Source organism: Zalophus californianus, chromosome 11 (genome assembly GCF_009762305.2).
Source record: "Zalophus californianus isolate mZalCal1 chromosome 11, mZalCal1.pri.v2, whole genome shotgun sequence".
Classification (NCBI taxonomy): domain Eukaryota; kingdom Metazoa; phylum Chordata; class Mammalia; order Carnivora; family Otariidae; genus Zalophus; species Zalophus californianus.
In genome coordinates this window covers 42,497,309-42,504,975 of record NC_045605.1, presented here as the reverse complement: position 1 = coordinate 42,504,975, position 7,667 = coordinate 42,497,309, and positions in this window count along the sequence as shown.

Genomic DNA, 7,667 nt, shown 5'->3' with positions numbered 1-7,667 from the left:
GTAATAGGAGTTGTAGATAATGCTTCAGAGAAGTTTGTTAGCCCACTACAAACTTTTGATCTATAAATTCATTTTGCTCAGTGATTTGGGAATTTATCTAAGACACTACAACTAATTTCTTCAGAATACTAATCCAGTAATCTACAGCCTTTTTTACAGTTTCATACTTATAACTCAGTCCCCATAGGTGGTTCTGCTGTTGAGTAGCGAATTTCTCTTCAAAGTCATTCAAACTGTTCTTTGGTTTGTAAAATATTTTTAACTTTAAAAAAGCTCACAAACAGAAAAAAATTCATTCTTTATAATAAAATATACATACCAAATGCTTATAAACCTCTCCAATCTAAAGGACACATTTCCTTTTTTTTTTAAAAGATTTTATTTTTTTGACAGAGAGAGAGTCAGAGAGCACAAGCAGGGAGAGGGGCAGAAGGAGAGGGAGAAGCAGGCTCCCCACTGAGCAGGGAGTCGGAAGGGATCCAGGGCTCCATCCCAGGACCCTGGGATCATGACCTGAACAGAAGGCCTAACTGACTGAGCCACCCAGGAACCCCTAAATGACACATTTCAGATAAAACTCACAGCGTTTTTTTGTATCAGAGAATATTTATTTTTTTAATTGTCTTTTCAGGAAAACATCCTCCATTTAAAAAAAATCATGATCAGCATAGAGGATTCTGGTGGAGCACAGAGGATGTTTAAGGCAAGGAGACGACTCTGTGTGATACTATAATGAAGAATACATTTTATTATAAATGATCCAAACCCATAGAACATACAATACCAAGAGTGAGTAAAGTATGGACTCTGGATGACAAAAATATATCATTGGTTCATCAGTTGTAACAAATGCACCACTCTGGTGAGGGATGTTGATAATGGGGGAGTTTATACATATGTTGGGGCAAAGAATATATGGAAAATCTCTGTGCCTTCCCCTCAATTTTGCTGTGAACTTAAAATCGCTCTAAAAAGTAGTTTGTTTTAATAAGATTCTTGCAAGAGTCCTATTGTTGTTAATATATTTTAGGTTTAGAAAGGTCACTGAAAAGCATATGTGAAGTCATCTTATGTGGGCTTGAAAATGTAAAATCAAATAATGACATCAGACACACTGATGTAATTATCTACCACCAGCAGGTGGATTATCTACCACCAGCAGGTAGATCTGTTGATGTTTCAGAATGACTTGAACTTATGTTTACAGCTACAATAATCTAATCTTCTATTAAGAATGTAATACATTTATTGAAAGAGAGAGAGAGACTGTGGGGTGGGGGGTGTGTGCCAGGAGGGGCAGAAGAAGAGGGAGAGAAACTTAAGCAGGCTCCATGCTCAGATCATGACCTGAGCTGAAACCAAGAGTTGGTTGTTCAACTGATTGAGCCACCCACGTGCCCCAAAACTGATTTATTTTAAATCAGTTAGCAGTACTAGTTAGCAGTCCTTGCATCCCTGATGTATTAGGAAATGCATTATAATACACTGTGTTCTGAAGGTAGCTATGCTATAAAATACTTTCAAATGTTCATTTTGAGGTCCAGTTCTAATGGTGCTTATAGCTGCTGCATTTGGGTTCTTGCTATGCAGCATTAATGATCATGCTGGGCCGAGACCTGGCTTTACAGTCTGGGTTTGTCCCAAATTTTCCAGCCAAAAGTTGTTCATATTGGTTGAAAAGCAGATGACCAGGTTAACCTAATTTGGGCTGTTTTTCCTATTGAAGTGTTCCCATCTATTTCTAATTGCCCAAAGAATACTGACAACAGTTTTATAACTTCTTGATCACCGTCTGGTAAAAAGACTCACCAACTCTTCCCACCAACCACACTGATGTCAATGTTGGCATTCATGAGTGTTTGCTAGTAGCAAAGTTGGGCGGCATCTCCCAGGATTTTCAGGTGTCAAAATTTGTTGGGAGTCTGGCACCAGTCATGTTATAATCCATGTTGCAGTCCAGATGGATGTGTTATTGTAAGGGCCCTGGGTTCTCACAGTATCTGCCTCCTGTCCCGGCCCTGCCATGTAAGATGAATGAATTAAAGTCCTTTTTAACCTTCCCAGTGCAAACTATTTTTCATGGGAATCTCTAAGAATCATAAATTTTTAATGTTTTTTTGAAATTATTATTTGGTCTGTCTTCTATTTCCCCAGGGCTTGATATTTGTGATATTAGCATTCCCTTAGCCTAATAAAAGATACCTTTTTTCAACTATTCATTTTTAGATTTATGTCCATGTTAGGTTTTTATCAAGCTAAGCCCATAAACCTTGGTGAATCCACATCTGGCAAATGTTCAAGAATTAGTCAATGTCAAGGAGTAGATGTTTTCTACATTTCGGCAGGCTCAGTGTTGGCCACAGTGGGGAACTCAAGGCTTTTTAATCAATGTTTTTCAGGCAGCTCTTCCTACAGAAAGATGAGGGGAAAAGAGTGTCACGTTCAGTCAGCGGTTCTTTGTTTTCTTTTCCAGTTGTACACAGCAGATTTCTCTTTCTTATTTGAGATGTTACGGATTTCTTATTTCTCTACGTACACATTCACATGCCCTACTAATTTATAGTCTCCAGATTCCAGGAATTTTGTCTAATTTACCTTTGAAAACGGGGTTTGGCAGGAGGGAATTAAGAAGATGCTATGGTGCTCAGTAAAACTTAGTAAGGATATCAACTAATTACTATATTTATTATCTGAGGTTGGGATGAAATCACAGAGCATGGTTTATAGGACTTTTATATGAAGAAATCACAAATCCAGGAAATAATGGTGCAAGCAAATGTTGGACAAATCTCTGTAAATTGAACAGCACTATAGGGGGGTATCCTGCACACATAACCAGTTAATTTTTTAATAGATATTATTTATTTATTTGACAGAGAGAGAGAGAAAGAAAGAGAGAAAACAGTAGGCAGAGTGGAAGGCAGAGGGAGAGGGAGAAGCAGGCTCCCCACTGAGCAGAGAGCCCAATGCGGGGGCTCATTCCTAGGACCCCGGGGTCATGACCTGAGCCAAAGGCAGACCCTTAATCGACTGAGCCATCCAGGTGCCCCATAACCATTTATTTTTTACTGAAAAATGAGAATACTAAAATCTTCCTCTATATGCTTATGTAGATGATATGCAACCTGTTAAGAAATGTTTGAGGCATTTTCCCAGAATTAAAATTTTTGGAAAAGTCCTTATATACACTATATATACCTTACTAATATATACCCTAATAGGATATACAAAGTATATACTTAATCTCCTTGAATACATTTTGAAGCATAATCGCTAGTCACATGATGCTTCTGAAGCTTATATTAATTTACAGTCCAATGCATTCGGTAAGAGGACAACTACTTTACCTTTTTCTAGGATATACTAACTTTTATGGCTTTTATCTTTCTTTTTTCAATTTGATAATTTTTAAAAGGTAACTTTTTTAGATTTTTACTTTTTAAATTTCTAGCAAGATTAGATTATTTTTATAGGTTAATAAAAAAAGAACCAAAATTCCCAAGCATTAAATAATTTAGCGAGACAACCTATATGTAAGCAGTGGTGACTTGTTGAATTGTGATAGGAATCAACAAAACACAGGTAGTATTGCACTTCTGCTAAAGATAATTTTCTACAGCATTCACAGCATGGTGACTATAGTTAATAATACTGTATTGTGTAGTTGAAATAAGTCAAGCAGAGAATGACAATTATCATATGATTTCACTCATACGTGGAATATAAGGAATAATGCAGAGGACCACAGGGGAAGGGAGGGAAAACTGAGTTGGAAGAAATCAGAGAGGGAGACGAACCATGAGAAACTCTCGACTGCGGGGAAACAAACTGAGGGTTACAGAAGGGAGGTGGGTGGGAGTATGGGGTAACGGGGTGATGGGTATTAAGGAGGGCACATGATGTGATGTCACTTGGTGTTATATGCAACTAATGAATCATTGAACACTACATCAAAAACTAATGAAGTACTATATGTTGGCTAACTGAACATAATAAAAAAAAGAAAGAAAAAAGTTGGTAAGAGAGATCTTAAAAGTAATCATCATGAAATGGATAAAGAAGACGTGCTATAAATATACAATGGGACACTACTCAGCCATTAAAAAGAATGAAAGCTTTCCATTTGCAGTGACATGGATGGAGCTAGAGGGTATTATGCTAAGATAAATAAGTCAGTCAGAGAAAGACAAATACCATATGATTTTACTCATAGGTGGAATTAAAGAAACAAAACAGATGAACATATGGGAAGGAGAAAAGAGACAGGGAAGCAAACCATAAGAGATTCATAACTATAGAGAATAAACTGAAGGATGCTGGAGGGAGGTGGGTGGGAGATGGGCTAGACGGTGATGAGTATTAAGGAGAGCACTTGTGATGAGCACTGGGTATTATATGTAAGTGATGAATCACTAAATTCTACTCCTGAAACCAATATTACAGTATGTGTTAACCACCTAGAATTTAAATAATTTTGTGACTATGTATGGTGATGGATGTTAGCTAGACATATGGTGGCATTCATTTTGTAATATATATAAATATCAAATCATGCTGTAACACTTGAAACTAATATAGTGTTATATGTCAATTATACCTCAATTAAAAATATTTTTCTGTATGCATTTTATTAAAGATAATTGTGCACATAATTTTTGAATAAATAAGTATTGTCACATTATATACTATTTTAATACAAGTACATACATTGAGATATATCATATATATGTATGTGTGTATATGTATATATATGTGTGTGTAAAGTATTTGGTTTAAAATTATTGGCCAAACCAAATGGACTTCACAAACATATTCAGAACATTCCATCCCAAAGCAATGGAATACACATTCTTCTCTAGTGCCATGGAACATTCTCCAGAATTGATCACATCCTAGGTCACAAATCAGGTCTCAGCTGGTACCAAAAGATTGGGATGAATCCCTGCATATTTTCAGACCAAAATGCTTTGAAACTAGAACTCAATCACAAGAGGAAAGTCGGAAAGAACCCAAATACATGGAGGCTAAAAAGCATCCTACTAAAGAATGAATGGGTCCACCAGGAAATTAAAGAAGAATTAAAAAAATTCATGGAAACCAATGAAAATGAAAACACAACTGTACAAAATCTTTGGGATACAGCAAAGGCAGTCCTGAGAGGAAAGTATATAGCAATACAAGACTTTCTGAAGAAACAAGAAAGGTCTCAATACACAACCTAACCCTACACCTAAAGGAGCTAGAGAAAAAACAGCCAATAAAGTCTAAACCCAGCAGGAGAAGAGAAATCATAAAGATCAGAGCAGAAATCAATGAAATAGAAACCAAAAGAACAGTAGAACAGATCAATGAAACTAGGAGCTGGTTCTTTGAAAGAATTAACAAGATTGATAAACCCCTGGCCAGACTTATCAAAAAGAAAAGAGAAATGACCCAAATCAACAAAATCATGAATGAAAGAGGAGAGATCACAACCAACACCAAAGAAATACAAACAATTATAAGAACATATTATGAACAACTCTATGCCAGCAAATTAGATAATCTGGAAGAAATGGATGCATTCCTAGAGGTATCAACTACCAAAATTGAACCAGGAAGAAATAGAAAACCTAAACAGACCTATAACCACTAAGAAAATTGAAGCAGTCATCAAAAATCTCCCAACAAACAAAAGCCCAGGGCCAGATGGCTTCGCAGGGGAATTCTACCAAACATTTAAAGAAGAATTAATACCTATTCTCCTGAAACTGTACCAAAAAATAGAAATGGAAGGAGAACTTCCAAACTCATTTTATGAGGCAACCATTACCTTGATCCCAAAACCAGACAAAGACCCCATCACAAAGGAGAATTATAGACCAATATCCTTGATGAACATGGATGCAAAAATTCTCACCAAAATACTAGCCAATAGGATCCAACAGCACATTAAAAGGGTTATTCACCATGACCAAGTGGGATTTATCCCTGGGCTGCAAGGTTGGTTCAACATCCACAAATCAATCAACGTGATACAATACATTAACAAAAGAAAGAACAAGAATCATATGATCCTCTCAATAGATGCAGAAAAAGCATTTGACAAAGTACAGCATCCTTTCTTGATCAAAACTCTTCAGAGTATAGGGATAGAGGGTACATACCTCAATATCATAAAAGCCATCTATGAAAAACCTACAGCGAATATCATTTTCAATGGGGAAAAGCTGAGAGCTTTTCCCCTAAGGTCAGGAACGCGGCAGGGATGTCCACTATCACCACTGCTATTCAACATAGTATTAGAAGTCCTACCCACAGCAATCAGACAACAAAAAGAAATTAAAGGCATCCAAATCGGCAAAGAGGAAGTCAAACTCTCACTCTTTGCAGATAATATGATACTGTATGTGGAAAACCCAAAAGACTCCACCCCAAGACTGCTAGAACTCATACAGGAATTCAGTAAAGTGGCAGGATATAAAATCAGTGCACAGAAATCAGTGGCATTCCTATACAGCAACAACAAGACAGAAGAGACACAAATTAAGGAGTCGATCCCATTTAGAATTGCACCCAAAACCATAAGATACCTAGGAATAAATTTAACCAAAGAGGCAAAGGACCTGTACTCAGAAAACTATAAAATACTCAGGAAAGAAATTGAAGAAGACACAAAGAAATGGAAAAACGTTCCATGCTCATGGATTGGAAGAACCAACATTGTGAAGATGTCAATGCTACCTAGAGCAATCTACACATTCAATGCAATCCCCATCAAAATACCATCCAGTTTTTTCAAAGAAATGGAACAAATAATCCTAAAATTTGTATGGAACCAGAAAAAGAAAAGCAAAGCCGGTGGCATCATAATTCCGGACTTCCAGCTCTATTACAAAGCTGTCATCATCAAGACAGTATGGTACTGGCAGTAAAACAGACACATAGATCAATGGAACAGAATAGAGAGCCCAGAAATGGACCCTCAACTCTATGGTCAACTCATCTTCGACAAAGCAGGAAAGAATGTCCAATGGAAAAAAGACAGTCTCTTCAACAAATAGTGTTGGGAAAATTGGACAGCCACATGCAGAAGAATGAAACTGGACCATTTCCTTACACCACACACAAAAATAGACTCCAAATGGTTGAAAGACCTAAACGGGAGACAGGAGTCCATCAAAATCCTAAAGGAGAACACAGGCAGCAACCTCTTCGACCTCAGCCACAGCAACTTCTTCCTAGAAACATCGCCAAAGGCAAGGGAAGCAAGGGCAAAAATGAACTATTGGGATTTCATCAAGATAAAAAGCTTTTGCACAGCAAAAGAAACAGTCCACAAAACCAAAAGACAACCAACAAAATGGGAGAAAATATTTGCAAATGACATATCCGATAAAGGGCTAGTATCCAAAATCTATAAGGAAATTATCAAACTCAACACCCAAAGAACAAATAATCCAATCAAGAAATGGGCAGAAGACATGAACAGACCTTTTTCCAAAGAAGACATCCAAATGGCCAACAGAGAGATGACAAAGTGCTCAACATCGCTCGGCATCAGGGAAATCCAAATCAAAACCTCAATGAGATACCACCTCACACCCATCAGAATGGCTAAAATTAACAAGTCAGGAAACGACAGATGTTGGCGGGGATGTGGAGAAAGGGGAACCCTCCTACACTCT